The following is a 21472-nucleotide window of genomic DNA, read 5'->3' on the forward strand; positions in this document are numbered from 1 at the left end:
GACTGTCCCCTGCTGCATGACCAGTGTCATTTCCAACAACATAATAGCATTCCTTCATGTACTTTGCCTGCATGACACCACACTTCAGCTAGGAGAGCTGACACCTCATCATATGAGAAACTAGCAGTATAAAAGTTCTCTCCATAGCTATGCCATATTAACGAATGCACAGTCCTTTTTCGCTGTTACTGTTGTTTTATTTGATTTTTTAAATGAAAAAGAAACCTTCTGTTCTGAGCTACAGAGAAATGGTACAGCGGATCTTTATGTGACAGACCCAAGACTATGCCTCAGGGCACAAAGCACTACTAGAACATGCAGCAAATGTCTTGGTACCTCCCATGGGGCCAGGACTGAAACTTAGTCATTTAAGCAAACTTACCTCAATTAATTTTGGAAGACAACCACCTTCATCCAGCCCAAACCCAATTCTGACTGCAAGGCAGAATATCTCATTAATGCATAATGGCGACACAATGCTGGATATGAATGATGATGTAGACGTCTTCACTGAAAACACAATTGGATATATTGAGGAGCAGACTCACAAGGAGGAGGATTTTAGCTTTCTTTTTAATTGAGCAAAACTCAGACATGATCACCATAAACTCCAGGAGGCCTCTGACATCCTAGTACCACAAGGTACAAAACAAGAGACAGGAAAGAAGGACAGCCACACTGATGAGCATCAGCGGGTGCCATGGCAGGAGAGATAAGAATTGTGGGAGCTTCACTTGACTTTAAATCCTACCTTTCGAAAAACAATTCTGAAGCACAGATGTTAGTGTGCTTAACCCTGCAAAGCGAGAAGCTGCCAAAGGCTGGAAGATCACTGAAAAGTTAGAAGAAAAATTACTTTCAATTATGTACAAAGATTTATTTCTCATTTCTGTTGTGGAAAGAACTTCACCAGCCAAAAGTATAATTTCAGAAGAACATTCAGTATGTCCAAAGGAACTTATACCGTGGATTTGAGTGAAATGCCTGCTACAAGGCCTTGTACTTGTGAATACACTTTCTAGTCTTTTAAACTATACTTAGTTCTTCTAAAGAAAAAAAATAATCAAGTAAAGGTTAATATATTTTCACTGGTATTACAGAAGAGAAAACATACTTCTGGATCTTGTTCTCTCCAGAAGCTGTAAAGGCCTGTACTATATTCCAGTATGCACATAAAGCATTAACTTGTCATTGGATGACTTCACACAAATAGAAAAGCTTCAGAGGCATACACTAGCCCCTCAAACTGACCTATTCTCCCTGCAGTCCATATCAAAATTTACTTTTGTACATCTCTAGACTGTGCTTTAGACAGTTTAATGAACACTTCGGCAGAAAACACTTGGATGTAATTACACGATTACTATAAACTCGGGATATTCTCTAATGAACAGTGTGGTGTTCTGCAGGTAAACTCAAGATGGCTTCAGAGCAAGGGGAATTTGCCTGACACCAATAAATCATTTCTGATACCTGAGAGATCAGCTGGGTTCCCTCACAAAGCTCTGGTTGCTATCACCATCTGGCTAGGGTTTCACCAGCTCTTGCTTATTCAGCCAGTTATATTTTTCACTTTCACAGCAAACTGCTGAAAAGCCCACTGGTGCAGAGAGAAGTAGCAGTTACAGTCAAGTCTTCCCTTAGAAAACTAGGTTTGATCCTCTTTCTTAGCATGATGCTGCCACGGTGATGTTATTTCATAAGAAATAAAAGAAAATATTTTTAAGTCACTGATTATCCCATAGCAACATCAAGATTGTTAAACTGGAATTTGAACAGTGGGGGCAGATGGAGAAGGAACAGGGCAGGGTCTGCCGCTCAGATTTTCTTTGCAGTCCTGGCAATCTCCAGAACTTGCCAAAGAAATTATATGAGAAAATATCCAAGCTGTACAAATATAGTTCAAAACATCACACTCTCTCATTTCTCAACCACACCTTGCAATATTTGGTGTTTCTAAAACCTCATTTTCTGGAATAAAGTGATTATGGAAAAACCCTATGGTTTCCTACACAGCCTTCTCCACTCTCCTGCACTTAGCCTATATCCATTTCTCTGTTATGACACATTTGAGAGAGGCTTGGAGAGAGTTTGATTCAATCCCCAAAGCTTAGGGGTCAAGAAGCAAACAAAAAGATCTCCCAAATATGGATCTTTAAAATCTCATTTTTCTGAGCTTAATGTCAAAGGCCAATCCTAGTATTTCTGGCAATATTGATGCAAGTTATAGCAGCTTCAGGTATTGCACTGTTTTGCTATTTCAATTTAATATGCTTGACATGAATGTTGCATTAATTACCATGACTATAACCACCATGAGGTTGCTATGTATTTGGAATCTGCTTAGCTGCAGCACGATAGACAAATTTTCTTTATCTTCAATGAATTCCTGTAAATCTTGTAAGATTTTTTCTGTATGTTTCAGCTCAGACCAGGTAATGCAGCAGATATCACCAGGCACAGCACTTTATACTTTTGTCTTATTTCCTATGCTAGAAACCTTCACAGTTTTTAAAATGTATTTTTGTATTCTAGAATACACTTTCTAGCGGGTGGTGTCCCTGCTCATTGCAGGGAGGTTGGAACTAAATGTTCTTTAAGGTCCCTTCCAACCCAAACCATTCTATGATTCTAACAAGACAGAGTAAAAATAGCCAAGTCCTCAATTCTCCAACCTCCCACAGCAACAGAATGAGCTGTCAACTTTCTGATAATTTTCATTTCTGTAAGGTTTCTCAAAACTGAAGGCAGACAACATCTCTGTATAACTTACTAAGTTCTCTCCTGACTATCTCCAGAAAGACAAATGGCATCTATAAATATTAAGGACCATTTCCCCATTTTTTTTAGCATATGCACATATTATTCTTTGCGTAAGATGGTTTGGTCTGGAGTCTACAGTACCTTCAACCAACTTCATCTGACACTCTACTCTGTCTCTTTGTCCTGGATTCAGCAGTAGCAGTCATTTTTCTCCTTCTTAGTAGCTGGTGCAGTGCTGTGTTTTTGACTTTCAGCCTGGGAACAGCGCTGATAACACCGGTGTTTTTAGTTGTTGCTCAGTAATGTTTACTCTGACCAAGGACTTACTGAGTCTCATGCTCTGCCAGGGAGGAGGGGAAGTTGGAAGGAAGCAGAGACAGGGCACCTGACCCAAACTAGCCAAAGAGGTATTCCATACCACAGCACGTCATGCCCACGATGTAGAACTGGGGGCAGTTACCCAGAAGGGCTAGATCACTGCTCGATCAGGCTGGGTATCAGTCAGTGGGTGGTGAGCAATTGTATTCTCTTCCCTTGTTATTTCCCTTATCATTATTATTATTGGTGGCAGCAGTAGTGATTTGTGTTATACCTTAGTTACCAGACTGTTCTTATCTCAACCCGTGGGAGCTACATTCTTTCCATTCTCTTCCCCATCCCTATAGGAGCAGGGTGGGGAGGAAGGGAGGGGAGTGAGAGAGAGACTGTGCGGCTGGGCTTAAACCGCAACACTCTTCAACAGGCCCTTAAGGAAAATGTTAAGCAGCATTGGCCCCAGTAGTGACCACCGAGGAAGACCACCAGCTGCCAGGTGGAATTTGAATGACTAACAGCTATTCTTCGAGCTCAGAGGTCCTGATAATTTTCCACTACCTTGTAGCTTGTCCTTTCAGTCTACTTCTCCCTAGCTTCACTATGAGGACACTAGAGCAGACCATGTCAAAATACTTGCTAAATGGAAGATTAAACCACATCAGCTGCTCTGCCCACATCCACTAAGCCAGTCATCTCATTATACAAGACAATTGGACTGGTGAAGTATGATTTGCCTTTGGTAAATCCAGGCTGGCAGTTTCCAATCATCATCTAACCTCCATGTGCCTGGAAACCATAGATAAGATTACCTGTCCTTGTATTAATTCCAAAAGAATTCTGTGGTTTTGGTGTCTTATCACAGAATTAAAGAAAAAAACTGCCTTCTGCTAGCTAAACTTAAACATCTGTTTAAAATGCTGATAGGTTTGATAGATGCTTAACTAAATAATGTCAATCTTCTACCTTTCAAGCACAAATTGGCAACATTTGCAAGTAAACCAGCAAGACACAGGATTTTTTTAAAAAAAGAAGTAAGAAGAAAAGTCAACAGTTCGCTATGAGTAAGTTTACTTCAAAACTGAGGATATGATGAGGGTGTTTAGGATGACTGGGTAGATAAAGATTAGTGGATTTAACAGACTGTCCATACTGCCACTAAAGGGAAAATTTTCCTTCAGCATAATTCATATGATTATTCTTCTTCAGCAATCCTCCAGAGATATTAATGTATTTGCCATGGGAACTACCTGTATAACCATATTCATCCCTTTCTCTGTGAATAGTGTACTTTAAAAAAAAACTATTTTGGAAGTATAGCAAGATTGAGAGTGATGCTCACGCGTGTGAATTTCTGCATTCTCATGTGCCAGAAAATCCGCTCTGCACCGAGACAATAAGTACTTTCGGTAGATGGGTCCAGATGTTAAACAGACAGCTCTGATGCAGGTTTCCTTTTGCTCATCCTGCCAAGGATTTTGTAGCCTCTGAACACATTCAGGAGCTGTCATGGGATTGAGTTTCCATTCTTATGTCAGTTCCTGGCACTGGTAGATGTAACAAATGATGTGACAAACTGCATATGATGTTTTGGTGAGGATTTAGACTTCCAGCTTATACCTAACAATATGGTCTGCAATGCTCAAAATCTCCTACATTTCACTAAAGGTCTTTCCTTTTAAGAAAGAGCATGCAGAGGAGTCACAGAAGCCCAAAGCTATAGCAATTATTTTGAATTTTCCAACCCCATGTAAAAATCAGACAATGTTTGTAGTGAGCAAAAAGGATTAAGTCTTCCCACCATCACTTCAGAATAACACAGAGGAGACTGGCTTTTCCTATAAAAGGATAGTAGTCTAAAATGTTATTTTAAGGACTTACATTATGTCCTCTGGAGTTTCAATGGCATTCTCATTTGCCCATTTCTTGTGACAGCATCTACAGGACAGCAGCAAGGGACCTTTGAGATACACTTGACTCCAGAGAGGAAGGGCAGATGTCAGCAAATCCTGACACTATCAGAGCATGTTCCCCAATATGGATGTTATTGCCAGTGCTCCACTATAGTGTATCCTGGAGTTGAAATTCCACCTCCACAAACATGGCAGTTTTCCCATACAGACCTTTGCAGATTGAGGAAGAAGACTTCACTAAATTAATTCCATAACAGAAGTTCAGATGATCACACAATTCTGAGCTGGAGGCACATTTGAGTGCAGCATTTCTGTCCTAACTCTACTAAGCAGGATTTGTGCTTTCCTTTGTGTTTTCCACAGGTTAGGAATGCCTTTTAGATTTCATTGCTGCTTATCTTCCAAAAGCAGGCTCCACATATACTACTTTCACCATTTCTACTGAGCTCAGTTCCACAAGAGATTGCAGTGTTTGTCTTTGCCACTTGCTGCTTTTCTATCTCTTCTGGAGCTACCTATCCTATCCTAGGCATAAAATCCAGGATTTGATTACATTACACTTTGAAGTAATTCAAATTTCTTCACACTTGGATTAGGAGTATGTAAAACAAATAACTTGAGCACTACGATAAGAGTACAGTCACAGGGAATTCCACATATGCTTCTCAAGCAGAACTTGTACCAAGGTACCAAACCCTTGACTTTGAAAAGCAAATGCACAAGGACATTATTTAAAAATTAGAACAATTATATTAAGTTTGTTACCAAATAATAACATGATTAAAGATAATATCAACGTGATACACATAAGAAATGACTAAATATGGACTAAGTAGTGTCCTAGTGAATGTGGCTATACAACTCATTTTTCTTCTGTGAAACCAATTTTGTCCTAACATAAGCTCTTAGAAAAGCTCTAAACTGGTCAAAAGTTTCTGTAACATAAAGGCTGACAAGTGGCTTACATGAGCTGAATGCGAGATTCAGAGCTAACTCACAGCAGCACAGAGCCATCTCACAGAAACTTCCATCCAATCTCATGCATGAAGTAGTGTCAACAAAATGTTGAAGGCCTGAATAATGTGGAAAGATGAATTTCCCCTGTAAAATGGGGTCTGGGAAAGTGGAAAGTTGTATTTATTATCCTCACATTTTCAACCAGGAGAAAAATATAAAGGCATATACAGAATTGCTCTCTGAAGATGCTGCATGAAGAAATACAACTAACCTGCTACCAAGCCCCAGGAGACCCAGGAAAGCACACAGAGGCAATGGCACTGTGTGGAGGTTCTGAAATCAATAGACAAAAGCAAGCAAGCATTTTTGCTAAGGGCAATGCTGTGACCGTTTTATAGATGCTGGATCTCAGGTTAGTGATAGTTTAAGTAGGCTGTTTTGGTATCATTCACATGTAAAATGAATGTCCTCTACATAACCATTTGCCATATACATTATATCTTCTATAATACTAAATTAAGCAACATTCTTACTTTAATTATCATGCTACAAACATGAGAAAATTGTTTAGGAAGTAGTAGATAGGAAAGTGCCTCTTGGATACTGTTGATCATTACAACATTCTATACTTTCCAACATTGTCAGTGGGAGTGCCCATGATAAGAAGCATCTCGTATGTACTTTGACAAACCTTTCACTCACAAATAAGGAATGTCCAGCTATCTGGTACCCAGTGGAGGTACCTTTTCAACTTAGTTGAACACAATTTGTTGCCAAAGAAACAGCTCATGCACCAAAAGCCAGAAGATGAAAGCACTCTCTTGTACTTGCTCAGTTTACAAAAATGGGGTATTTGGATTCAAAACTTTGCTGGTAACTGCAGATCTGTATTACAACTTTCTAATTTCCACCTGTTTCTAATTTTCTAGCTGTTCCAGTAGGTAGAAGGACATCTGTGGTGGCAGATTTGGGCCTAGTCACTTAAATAGTTCACATCTGTAGTTTTCAGCCATTTCTGGTGAACAGAAGCATAATAACATCTTGCAGCACCGGCTAACCTACACTGATACCCACTGAATCAAATTAACAACTTGGGTACTCTACACTCCCAACACTGGCTAGGCTGGTAATATTTCCTAACCAAAGCCAGTTAAACAAAACCAAACAACATCCTCCGCCCCCCCCAAAACAAACAAACAAACAAACCAAACAAAACCAACAACAAAAAATCCAGGCAAACAAACAAAAAAACCTAACCCAAACCAAAAAAACCCTGATTTTTAAAACTGATCTGCTAAAGACTAAATGTTTTGTGAAAACATGTACATGCCAGTAAATCTTCTGACAGACACAGGCCACATTGATACCTGCCAAGCAGATTTCCTGCAGAGCCATGCTGTCCTCCAGCCCACCCAGGACTTCCAAGGAACAGCTTAGGAGGTGTAAGAATGGGGGAGGGCATTCATGTTCACATTTTTTCAAGCAATGTGTTGCAACTCTGGGAAGACACTTTTTTGCCTTTCCATTCCAATTAGAAAGGTTTTCTGAAAACTCAGGAATTATTGCACAACAGAAATATAATTTACCAGCCACTCCCATTACAACCAACCACAGGCTTAATCCTTTACTTGGAAAGCAGATCAACTGCCTCTCAGTTTTGCTTCCCTTTTTCCTCCCTTCTCCCCTCACTGAAATTTTCATTCTTACCTGGAGACATACCGTAACCTTTCGTTTGGGAAACTATCACGTAACTGTCTTCCAGGACATCTGACCAGCCTCCCTACTCTGACATCTGATGACTATTGGCTGGGAGAGTGTACAAAGGCCTCTAATACTATAACGTTCTTCTTCAAGAAGGAAGAGGCAATCTGCAAGACCGATTTACGGTATCAAAGGTCTGACAGAAATTCAGAAACAGTGGTACTGCATGTCTGACAAATTTATCAACCCTTACCTTTGCTTATGTACAGACATAACATACCTCTAGAGTACCTCAGAAAGAACTGGCACTTTCTAATATTCCCATGGTACTTGACCTTGACCCTAAATGTGAACATTTAGTACATGCAATAAAGGGCTAGCTATGGCTCAAACACACAGCTGCCATTCAAAGCTTATGTGGCAAAGACAACATAATGCTTAGGAAGGGCTGCCCAAATTATGCAGGGATACTACCAAACTTTACCACATCAAGAACTTTTCCTGGGATCTCACCAGGCAAGGTTAATATAATCCTTATTTTAAAGGCAAGCACTGACAAAGAAAAAATGGATTACTTTACCTATGCCAAAATAAAGGCTGGGCTTGTATAATCAGGTTTTTGAATTCAGTCAAGACATGCTATATCCTACCTCTGCTGAGAAGTGTCACAGGGATTTCAATGAGTTCAAATAGTGAAAACAACAGACCTGGGCTCCATGTGAAAGACAGCATTTTTATGTCATTTTATGACAGCTTCTTTATGTCTCTTCCAGTGACTGTCTCACTGCTGGCCTAGCAGGAAACAAGATGCTTACAGAACAACTAATGCTATTCTGTGCCCAACAAAAGTTTATCAGGCTGCTTTCAGCCCAATCCTACTTTATTTACAAGATACAGCAAGATTAGAGCCAGAGGCACCATAGTCATTTGTCAGTTAACACTCACAGCTAATTATACAGGAACACACTCATGAAAACTTAGCTATTCTCCTTTAGCTTCTCTAGATTTTTTCTTCAGACATAGTGACTTATTTAAGCAATAAACATTGCAATTTTGCTAAAATTACAGAAGTTACAGAAACAGTTTTTGAATGACCGTAATACATTTAATTGTACTAGTATGCTCTTCAAAGGCATTACTATGGGGTTAAACCTACAATAATCAACAGATGTTGCTGGATTTATCTTTCAAAATTATAGATGCAAAAACATCCTGGAAAACCTAAACCAAAGTTCTTTTGAAAAATACAGTTTCATTCAAATAGAATCACAACCAAATAAAGCCATAAAGTCAGAGAGTGCTCTAAGTACACTGTAACAAGCCCTCAGATTAACTGAGTTTGCAATGAATTCTAACACAAATAAATTCTGTGTACCTTTTGGGTTTTCTGGCAAAAACATTGCACAGTCTTGGTTATTACCCATATGGGAGTTTCACCACATTAATGGAATCAACATGCTGCTTTTCTTTTGCTAGCATAAGTTCCTAAATGATCTTAAAGGTTCTTGTAAGTTCTGCTTTCCACGTTAAAGCTGATGCATCTAGCAGCAGTGGCTCACTGTGGAGGACACACACCATTCCAGTATTGGCTCAGATGAACGCGTTGCTTGGGATGCACATGTTCTTCATCTGAGGAAACCACTGAAATAAATAGCTCTGAAATAAATATTTATCAACTCAGCTACAACTATTTCCCTTTCATACTGAACAGTGCTGGACAACAGACAGGAATGTTAATGACTTGACTATTCATTCTTTCTATATGCCTCATTTAATTGATTAACATTAACATCAAATGTACATGCGTGGGACTTGTAAGTCCCACCTGTTCCAGTACACTAGGGAAATCTGTTGCGTGTGTTAGATTTCCCAGCAGAAAACTACATTCCACTCTTTCTGTAAGGTAAAGAGCTATGTTTCTTTCAAAAATGACAATATTTAGATTCTTCTTAGGTAGCTGGTTCTCAGGTAAAGAAACTGCAGTCTCAAGGCATCTGAAGCGTGACTGAATTTTCAGACATATGTAGTAGTACCTTCACTTTCCTCCTACAGCTCTCCCACTCCCACCCAGGACAAGATCACTTTTTGTTGGCTTCAGTGAAGTTCCACACCAAAGTAAGACTTCCCAGCATCTACTGTATCTGCCGCATTGTCCAAACTAGCTTCTAATAAATTGACCATTACCCGATAGCAAAAATTCTCTATGGCACAGAAAGCAATAACTTGGTAGATGTTCTCCTTAAAAGATTTGATCAGTGATGTAATTTCCTAGTACAAAACTGCTTCATGCATTGGGGTGGGGAGGGAAGTGGGAGATAAATTGTCTGAGATCAGCACCAAACGTTGCCTCATCTCCCAAGAACGATGAAACATGCACCCTGCTCAAAATAAACATATCCTCTGTGAAGGGGACTGTTGGATGGATTAGATGGAAAACACCCTAAGGGGAGGATTTTGTTTGTCTGTAGATCCCAGCCCAATGCATAAAGAGAAAAAAGAAATTAAGTCACTGGTCTGTGATTAAGTTGCTGTCCCAAGGATATCTCAAGCTCTCTCACTAAAAACAGGTTCATTTTTCCCCATTTGTAATCAAATTTTTAAAGTATTCAGATTACCAATTGTCTTTGCACTGTGAACATCTCATTGCTCTCATGGTACAGCTAATAGCCAGCTATTACCTAGGAATGCATATTTTGCACAAACATCCACTTACTTTATTTTTGGATGGCTTAACAAAGAAGATACACCAATAGTGAGGGGAGGGGAGACAAAAATTTGGAGAGGGAAGCCAAGACTGAAAATGGGGTCAGCGGCAGGAAATGGAGCGGGGTGGGGAGTGCTGAGCTCTGCAACAGCAAGCAACGGCAAACAGGCTGGAGCTGGCAAAGCTCGTGAGGTGGAGACATGGCAGCATAGGGCAATGAGCATCTGCACTCTGTGTCGTGTAAGTAAGCCACACTGTAGATTTTATAGTGCCATTAAACCAGTGTATTTTAAATATTTGAAAATTGGACTGGGATAGAATAATAATATTGCAAAAATGAACCAAGTACAGATGCACAAGGCACCGCACCTCTTACCTCTCATCTGCTCAAAGGAAAGTCCAAAAGTCTCTCAGGTGAGACTGCATAATTTATAGACAGCTGTAAGCAACTCTTACAGTTTCCTCCTGGGGAAAAGATGCTAGCATGCCAGCTGAAAAGCATAAGAGATAAAGACCCCCTGAAACTCCACACAGCAAAGAACAGTGACATATTTAGGTGCTGCACATGTACTCCTTAAACTACACTAGTTTTTAATAAGTTTCTGATGATTTTTTTATTACACTGATTTGATCATGCTCTGTAAATCTACTGTCGAAGTTTTTGTAGTCCTCCTTTATATCAGCTCTGCATAATGGAGAAGGACCCTTTTGTGCTTTAACAGGGCTGCAGATATCAATTGGAAACCACGGTACATCGTCACTAAATACCTATTCATAAGGACAAATGTTTTCACAGGAGGTCCTCAAGTTTCAAGACTGCTTCCTCACTTCACCTTAAAAGTAAATAGTAACCTGTCTTCTCAGATGGAGTGCTTGTTTTTCTGGTAAAATAATTAAAAACCTTTCCACAGGTCTAGCTCATCTATCACATAATAAAGCAGTAAAGAGAATTTGAAAACAAAATACAAGTAATCTTTTCCTAATTCTGGTCTACCAGTTCACAGAAGCACTTCACATCTTCACAATATGGACTTCACTCATACACCCATGGACTCAGCCTGGACACCAGAGACATCCAGTGAAAAGGCCAATTTCAAATTGTACCTCTGCTTGCAAATTCTATGACAGTGGCTTGCTTTGCCATGGTGGTTGTTCTCATAGAGCTCTCCTGACACACTTAGTCAGCAGCCCTCAGAGCCTGTGTTTGGCAGAGGAGAGCTAAAGATAGTTGCCCCCCTCCTCCCCTTGCTTTCTGAGCTTGGTCCTTCTGCCAACCAATGTTGATTTTAACAGTTATGTGAAAAGGAGAAGAGACGTCTCCTGATATGCTCGTGCTGAACAGAAAATCCACCTCAGGCTGGAATATGCCAAGAGTTATCCATTTGAAAAACAAAACGAAAAACCTGGGGGCTTTACATCAATGGAAGCTGCAGAGTGGTTCACACTGGAACTGTGCATGCACACACAACAGGCTTCACAGTGCAAGTGAAGGGGCTTATTAGAGATGAAAGAAGGCTTCACATCACCCCTTGTAAGGGACCATTGTCTCCCTTTTTGCTACAGTGGTCTGTGAAGCTGTGGGAAACAAATGACCTCCGAGCCACAGTGCTGTGTGCAACTGCAAAAGAAAAGGAAGGGGGAGGGAGAAGCTGTTTTGTGGGAGGGCCAGCATCCTTGCTGTCCAGTCTTTCTTACAATGACATCCCCACCATGCCATTCCTCTGTGCAGCACGGAGATGTTTCTCATGCCTCCAGCTCCTACAGCAGCCGAGTCAGCCACAAAACTGCAATCTCAGCAGAGAGAGCAAGACTCCCTTTCCCCACCGGAACAAGGGGGTTTCCCACCTGGCTGCCTGGCTGGTTATTCCAGCTTACTGGTTGAAGGAATGTTCCAGACCTCCTGTTTTTGATATGTACTTTTGTACCATTAATAAGGAATAAAAAATCCTGCTTTACTTGGAAGAAAGATAGACAGGGATTAAACAACAGCGAAACCAACAGGAAGTAAATTAAGCACTGAGGAAAAGAGAGAGAAAGAAGGATGGGTGCAGCACACAAAGAAAAAAGTACCTATAGCTGATTCTTATCCCATGTCCATTACTGACTTTCTGGTTATGAGGAATGCTGGAAGGAGCAAAGGTGAGCTCAACAGTACCCAAGCACATGCAATCCTGAAAGTCTACTGAGCTACTTTGAATACAAACCACCCCCAATTATTCTTTCTGGTCTTCTCTTCTTTTTTTGCTTGCTCATCATTACCTTATTTCCAGTCATTTGATCGATCACAGAAGACCATCCTCTCTTATATTCAACACTGCTCTGGAGAGCAAGACTGGGATTTGTGACCTCCAGGCTAAATTACTGATTCTACCAAGAAGTGAAGCCTAGCATTTTTGTGAAGTCCATTGGTTCAGGAATATAAATTTCTCTTAACACATTAACACAAAACTGTGTCTTCACATCTGGTTCAAGATTTCTGTCTTGATATTTGGAGACCAGTCAACACTATGGCAGTAATCATCTCTCTGCAGGGCCTACAGTCAGACGAGGCTGCCAGAGCTGAAGAAGATGCTCCTGGCTGCACCCAGAAGGGAACTATCTCCTGGACTGAAAGAGAATAGCACAGCTATAACTACATTCAAAACTATAGGCAACATTCAACTTAGCTTTCCCTGAACTTCTTCGAAACCTCTAACCACACCACCAGAAAGTTCATGCAGTAAACAACCTTTGAACTATGTTCTTTTCTAGCTGAAAAAGAGGAGAATACCATCACTACCATTATTTCTGTATTTAAATATTTAGGAGATGCTTACACACTTTGGTATTGCATGGAGATAATCACATATGCAGTGTAAGAGGCTTTTTTCCTTAGATACCTCTAAAAGACATGATTTTTTAAATTTGAAAATATATAGCTGTATTACTAACAGAAATACTAATTGTAACACGAAAGTTTTCAAAAGTTAATATACTTTTCCATAATAAATTCTCTTTGGTTATTTTGTTTAATACATCTTGGGCTGAAGCCAGGCTTTTAAGCCCAGCACTACACTGTCTGACTTGCAAACACATTCAGGAAATACCCAGAGCTAAACAAAAACTGTTCTCAATTATTTTAAGTTCATAAAAACAGCTCAGGATAGGTTCTGAATCCTTTTTAGTTAACAGAAATACCCGTACAGCTGGAACCCAGACTACAGCTCTAGCCACCTCTCTCCAATGTCAACAAAATTTTCCGCTTCTGTCACAAGATTTTGACAGTTCTTACAACATCAGTGAATCAAGTCTTGTGGTCTCTCCAGAAAAGCTGCATTATCCCTAGTGCACATAAAACGGGAATCAGCAGAAAAACAGCTTTGGGGTAGTTATAACCCACAGGTTACTCTGCAAAGTGAAAAATGGAGATGGAAAGAGAAGCATTGCCCTTATAACTAAACACATTCAAGTCAACAAAACTTGGATTAAAAGTAATAAAATGTTTCCCAGGACACAGAGTCAAGTAGCAAGGAAGGTGAAAAGCTGGAAGAGCCCTCAACAGCCCTAACACTTACAATCCATCAGAGGCGAGCAGAATCCACAACACAGCACAGATTTGTACTGATGTGATATTCCCCAGAACAGGATTATGTACTGTCCAATGTACTTGTGTAAAAAAAAGAACTTCCCAACTTTGCTTTAAGTCCTTCAGGAAGTTGATGGTAAAGCCATGTACAGAAGCCAGGTCTCTAGATGCTTAGGCCTGTTATTTTAGAATACTTCTGAAAATACTTGTGTGCATATATAAGCAATATCTATATATAAATAGATGCATAAGTGTCACTACTGACACGGACTGTGTCTGAAAGCTTAGGAACCCAACCACGGTAAAGAGGTCTGAGTTAGAATCTGAGAAATGGGAAGTTAAACTTCTATAATAAAACATGGCTTTACATACTGCTTTTCATGTTCTTGAAAACAGTTTTTGAACTGCTTTTGGTAAGTAATAATTACATAACTGTCTTTCACTGTCCCTTCAGCGTGAAATGGAAAACAAACCACACGAACAGTAAACAGTGAACAAGTAAACAGGACTGTTCACAACCTTTTGGTTTCTGCAGTCTCAGGTAAGGAATTGCTGAGTGTTTTCTATTTATCTTGAATGGTCTTTTCAATAAGAACCTACAAATGACTAAGCTAATTAAAATGACTGGACAACCTATGAAGCAATATTTGTTTTGCTAAGGACAGTAGATACACAGTGACATGGGAAAGACAGTCCATAATCTTCAGAATACCAAGATGCAAAGAACAATAAAATAGATTAAATATAAACATTGAAACCCAGGAAACCACATGTCTGAGCACAGTTACGCACTGCTTATGTACTCTGCAGGTAGAAAAGCATTACCATGAAAATCAACAAAACCAGTTGAAGGAGAATCACTTCAGTGCAGTAAGATCAGCACAGGGACCCCAACACCATGCCTTCTCTCCTTCCCCAGACAAGTCACTGTGAAGCAAAAATTAGGAGTGTTGACTGATCCTGTAAGGTGTTCTGTTCAGTTGTATTTTCAAGTCCCTATAAATACCATTACCTGAAGCAAGGTAAGTGCTTTTGTTCTCTTCTAAGACCACAGGATGAGCCTGCATAAAAAATAATCAGGGCAGAGCAAAGGTGAGCTAAATATACTCACATTTCATTCTGAATTTATTAACATCCATCTCAAATTATCTTCCCACAGATAGCTAGTGAGTTGTTTAAAACAATGTCCTGCAGCAGAAGTACCAATCTGGGTCTCATTTCTGTGTGGTTTCAGAAAGCAGCTGTTTGTGTTTACAGTCACCAGCAAACAATTCAGCTTTTTAATCAAACAAGAGCTGCTTGGGTGCCTTTGCCCATGGCTATGGGAATCAAATCACTTTGGAAAACAGACCTTTTACAACAATACTAAGAGGCCCTCAGCGGATGTAAGGGATTAGGGAGGCATGCTTTTTGAGAAACCAGGTTTATAGTCTGTGGCCCTCTCCATCCTGAGTCAATATACTGGGCTCTGTAGCAAACTTCAAACTCTCAAAAGGGCCTGGGTCAATTTTCTTTCTTCTTCTCTCTCCAAATCCTACTCTTCCTGCTTCATGTGGCTACGTCTTCTTTCTTTTTTCCCCACTGCATTTGCAGAAACACAATAACATGTTCAGATCTACTATAAAATAAAGTTAGGCAATCTAAGAGAGGATGATGGGGTTTTTTTTTTTTAGTAATAGACTACCTTGTTTAGAAATAGAGTAATGTATAAACACTTCGGTGATAGCTCTTGCTTAGAGGTCAAACAGATTGTATGAGCTCTTCTCTATATTTCACTTTAGCTTTGTAGAGACCTTTCCCTACTGCTGGTCTGCTTGCAGCTGTTGTTGATAATTACAAGATATGTAAGGTATAATAATACATGCAAATGTTAGTTTGTCACAAGACCAGCTGTTCATTTCTTTAGAAGTGAATTAAACACAGAAATATCAATGGTGTGCCTCATAAGTCAAACTGAAACGTATAATGGTCAAGATTTCTGCTTCTTGTACTGGTAAGCGAATCAGCTAGCAAAGGAGGAGCAGGTGAGCTTGCATGCTGCAGCTCTAGACTTGAAAAGCAAAAAAGTGTATCTCAACGAGAAGCAAACGCCTAGTTCCTCCTCTTTCTGATCACAGTTTAGTAATGACTAATCTCACCTGTTGTAGTTTGAAACATGGACCTCTGGGCCATTCTTTTGGCTTCTTTCCTTTCTGGAAAGACACATTAATAATACACTTTGCCATCTTTGCCATTCCTGTCCATAAGGCTTCCATAAGAAATGGCAACACGAGCTATGGAAACAGGATTATCCATGTTTTTTCTCTTCTAGAAAAGAAACACAGAGTTTCAAAGCGCTAATACACTAGAAAAATCTACTAGAAGTGACCCAGCAGCTGCCACGGGAGGTTTTAACTTGTCTTGAAAGGAGAACAGTCTCTTTTCTTGCAGCCAGGTGTCATGAGATAGTTAATAGCGTCTTCCTCATTCCACCAGGAATTCCAGGACAGATTTGAAGACTTATGTCTTCAGAAAAACTTGAGATAGTCTCACAGATATAACTTCTTTTTTTATATCCTTTTTTTTTACTTTTTTGTTACTAAAGTAACAAAAAGCTGATGAAGGCCACAAAAGGAAAATAAACACTCAATTAAGCTGGTCTACAGACTGATGGAGGACATCAATCCAGCAAATAAGAAAATAATGGTATCACCATCAACAGCTGGGTGCCAGACTCAAAGATCCACTACAATCGTCTCACTAATGGGAACATGTTCTGTCATTGCAAGTGGTGCCACAGACATGAAGAACCACTAAAATTTTGATTTTCCACAAGGTTGCTTCAAGCAGATCACTGCTAAAAGACTCAGTGAATGGCAACCTGGAGACACTGTGTTTTGATTTTGTATGGTATCTGCTTCCTCTGGTATTCCGTAGCCAGGGTAGCACATAATCCTTTTCAATAAAGCAACACTGTTCAGGCAATTCCCAAGCCAGCAGCTAAAGGAAAAAATAATAACCCTTAGCAAAGAATACACAAACAACTACAATCTACAATCTAAAAGAAAATCCACTTAGATACAAACTAAACAGGAAACTGAAGTGTCTTGAGTTTAAATGAGGGGAAGCTGCAGATGAGTTCTGGCTCTCTAGAGAATAAAAGCATTTCAGCCTTATGGTCACTGGCAGCAAAGATCTTTTTTATCCTGTCTCCTCAAAACCTGAAGTCTGTGATCTCTATCAAGTGAGCATGAGGGAAGATTAATCCCCTCTTCATTAACTTCTTGAGTGTTTTACCTTGAACACAAGTTCAAAAATGCACGCAGCATCCTTATACAAAAAGCAGTCCCTGGGTTTCATGATCTAGGTTATCGTTCTTTGGCAAATGCACATTTGCCACTCACTACACAGAGGAATGCCAAAAGTTAAGTGTGTAAGTTTATACAGACACACCACACTATTTGTATTGGATTGATTAAAAAAACAGCAAATGAAAACAATGACTCTAAAGAAAAGAATCTAAGAAGACAGTGTTCTTTTTGTCATTTTGGTTCCTAAAAAGACACACTTTCAGGAGCTGAGTATGTAATTTTTTTCGAAACTTACAAATAAGCAGTAATGAGTAAGGCAAACGGGCTAAATATTCTTTTCCAGCTGAACTTTCTGTACAGCTTCTATTTCATTTTAAATTCCTGTCTTCCGTGAGTTTTTAAAATTTCTTTTACAAGAAAACATCACAGTCGATACTGATTTGTATATTTTGTATAATCCAACTCAGAAAGGTTTAATAAATAATTTCCAAATGCTTAAAAGAAGCCCAACTTTCTGTTGAAGTGAATGTTACAGTTCTTACTGATGTAGCATGAGGTAGGTCCTCCTGGTCCTCCTGACGAGGCCCCAGTAGATTCAACACTGAACTTTTCTGTCAAAATTGCCTTTGCCTTCAAACAAGGAAAAAATTCAAACAATACAAGGTAAATTTTATCATGCTGTGATTATAAAAGTAAATGAAATAAACCAAAATAAAATTGATTAATAAAACAACACAGAAGCAAATAGTTTCCCATTTGCTTGTCAGTTACAGAATCATAGAATAGTTTAGGTTAGAAGGGACCTTCAAAGGTCATCTATGGAATGAAGATGCAATGAGCATGCAATGAACAGGGACATCTTCAACTAGATCAGGTTATCCAGAACCATGTCCAGCCTGGCCTTGCACGTATTCAGGGATGGTGCCTCCACCACCTCTCCGGGCAACCTGTGGCAGTGTTTTACCACTCTCATTGTAAAGAATTTTTTCCTCACGTCCAGCCTGAATCTCCCCTTTTAGATTAAAACCATCACCCCTTGTCCAATCGCACAGGCCCTGCTAAGAAGTCTATCCTATCTTTCTTACAGGTCCTTTTTAAGAACTGAAAGGCCACAATGAGGTCTACCCAATGCATATTCTTCAAGAATTTTCCTCAAAGTGAGCTAACATCTACAAACAAGAAACACAAATGTAGCATAACTGAGATAATCAATGTCAGCCCTCCTCTGACTGTTGTTGAAAGGATATGCTCAAAATTAGAAGGTTTAAAACACAGAATGTATATAAAATACAGGTCTTGGAGTATTTACAGATATTTTAATGAAAAGTATGCATCTTATGACATGAAGGTAATATCTTTATGGTGCATAGTGGGTTTTCCCAGTGGGAAAGTAATGAAGGAATGGTAATTCATAGCTAAAATAAGCCAATGTTACACTATTACATGATCATGCTTTTGCTAAAGCATAGAAGAAGAAATTAAAACTTCAGCTTAGTAATGTGCCTTCAACCCTCAGTGCTATCTGTGGCTACTCCTCAAGCATAGCTTACAACTTGTCCCCTGCCCAGGGCTCTTCTTGAACTTACAATTAAGCAAAATAAGATGATGCTAGGTCTAGAATTACAAAATCCCTACAATCCATGTTTTCTCAAAGACTGGCTAGCAAGAGCTCCTAACCTTGAAACCTATAATTACATTGTCATCAGATGAACCTTTAAAAACTCAGCCTTTCTAAAGTGAAGCCAGATGCACATCTGTGGTTATCAGCACAACCCTGATTTGGCTACACTGGTAAAATTATGCTAGTGATGGCTACAACATGAAACTGTCCCTAGATCCTTATTCTGGAACTCAGAGAATAGTTTGGGTTGGAAGGCACCTCCCAAAGACCATCTAGTCCAAACTCCCTGCAAAGAGCAGGGAAATATCAGCATACAATTTGTTGGACAGATTCTATAATCCACAGATGAAGGTAGTTGTAGGTTTTGAGTTTATCCAGCATTAACAGCCCCTAATAGCCTAGTTCAGTGCAGACATAACAAATGGAAATGGCTTTAAATTATCCTTCCCCTGAGACATAATTTCATAAGAGAACAAACTCTATCTGCACAAAGAGAGATTTCCAGTGTAAACATGTGGTAGAAGCTAAAAGCTGCAGTCAGATTTAGGGCAAAGCAAGGGATACTATTACAAAGGCACCGATTTCTTTCCAGTTCACAATATATATATTCTTTTCTGGTGACTTTTCTGCCCTTTGTGCTCAGAAGACGATATATATTAGAAAAGTCACTTCTAAACTTTTTGGGACTTAAATGGGCTTTGTCTCATTTTTCCTCTAGCACAACAACCCTAGGATGCAGAATCTACAGTCATTATGATGGGTTAATCATAAGCATCTGACTGTGAGCATTTTAAATTATCCTTTACGTTTTCAGAAGATGAACTCCAGAAATCTGACCTATTAGCTAATCTGAAATTCTTAAATTGTGAGGAAAAAAGGAAAAGATAAGGTGTAATAACTCCAGTATGGAAGATTCTTTGTGGTTTTTTTTTTTTTTTCTCAGGATTGATATAATATCAGGCCTGATTTTGTATTTGATGAGATGCCAAGCAGAGTCAGAGAGAAAAGTGTTTTACAGAGAGAAATCTGATACCAGTGTTAGCAAAACCTGTATTTATAAACTCCAATATTTTTACCCTCTGCCTTCTTAATCTTCTGACAAATACACCTATGAAGGCATTATATTATCACATCCATTAATATCTGGACGTTTGACCTCATCACCTCTCCTAAAAACACAACACCAGACCTAAGTTTAACAGAAAAATTCCAGCCATTTTGCAGAACACAATATTGACTTGCATTTCAAAACTGAAGTTTAGATCCCTAAAGGTTAGTTGCTTTTGTTGGCTTGTCAGTGTTTAGAAACATTGCTAACACTGCTGAATCAGCATCCTAAAAGAATAGCTGAATTATCCATTTGAAGATGACACTGTGTTTTTTGTGATTGGACACGTTGAGTCTGTTATACCAGTAAAGAACAAAAATCTTTTCCATCAGCTGAGGTCTATGATTTCAGACCATGTTTAAATAGAAACAGTCTGGATTTAAATACTCTCCATAATGAACAGCTAAAGAACAATTCAGCTAACGAACAAGTGACAATGCCTGAAATTTCCAAGTTGCTAACACTCACATAATCAATATTTTGTATCCATATTTTCTCAGAACTATGACTAGTGTCTCTACCATCAAATTCTACCTTGTGCAAATGCACCTAAAGCTACTGGTACCCAGCTTTCAGCTTTAAAGACGAGGGGGTTTGGGGGGGAGTGAAGGGGTGAGGGTTGGTTAATTGGTTTTTTTTTTTTTCAATCAATTCTGTGATGAACAGTTGACCAAAGACTAGTCTGCAATTTCCTAAAGTATTTCACTATTAGATGGAAAAAGATCTGATAATCATAACAATTCCAAAGAAAAACATAAAGGGAATGACCATCCAAGTTGCCCTGATAGATCAATTTTAAAACTTCTGAGTATGTGGTTATCAATAAATCCATCTATACACATAGGCACAGGCATATAGATATGTATTTCTCCTACTATAGATGGAATTGTCTTTGTGTTTATTTAGGTGAGGTAGGTGGAATGTGAAAGTTGCAGCTGTTTCAGACATTCCTCTCCTGGAGAATATGTATTCTGAAAGAAAACTGTGCATTAGAACTTGATACTCTTGTCTTTTGAAGAAACCTGACTTAAGCAAGTACGGAAATGGGATTTAAAATGTTTTTAGATGAGCTGCAGCAGCTAAGCAGACAGGCTTTACAAATGTAAGCTGAGAGTTTGCTTTGATTTTACTAAAAAACTTTCTTCTTTTTTTTTTCCTTTCCATTCTTCAACATCTACAAAAAATTCTTATTTGAACAAACCACCTATACTAAGCGTGTTCTCCAACAGTATATATGTATAGCATTCTGTGTGGTGCATGGCTTTGTCCTCTGCAACTTTTACTTGCTTGAGTTCTTGACAAGATCCCCCAGAATGATGGTGTGTTTCTATAAGGAATTTTTTACAGCAAGATCAGGTATAAACAATGATGAAATAATAATAGAACTGGACAGCACTTGCATTGAACACAGTCTTTAACACAGTCATGTTAGCAACTGAACGTTTGAAACTATCCTCCCAGACATGGAGGAGACCATTACATGCACTGGGAAATAAATCCACTTTTGTAATTTCAGTAATAAAAGACTATGAAGATGA

General features: G+C 39.1%; 1 protein-coding gene across 1 annotated transcript in view; it reads right to left on the bottom strand.

Moving 5' to 3' along the window:
* Positions 1-21472, bottom strand: part of RAD51B (RAD51 paralog B) — a gene marked incomplete at both ends in the record, with an annotated part of 422640 nt that overhangs the window by 198428 nt on the left and 202740 nt on the right.

The sequence above is a fragment of the Psittacula echo genome (genome assembly GCF_963264785.1).
Source record: "Psittacula echo genome assembly, chromosome: 5".
Lineage (NCBI taxonomy): Eukaryota > Metazoa > Chordata > Aves > Psittaciformes > Psittacidae > Psittacula > Psittacula echo.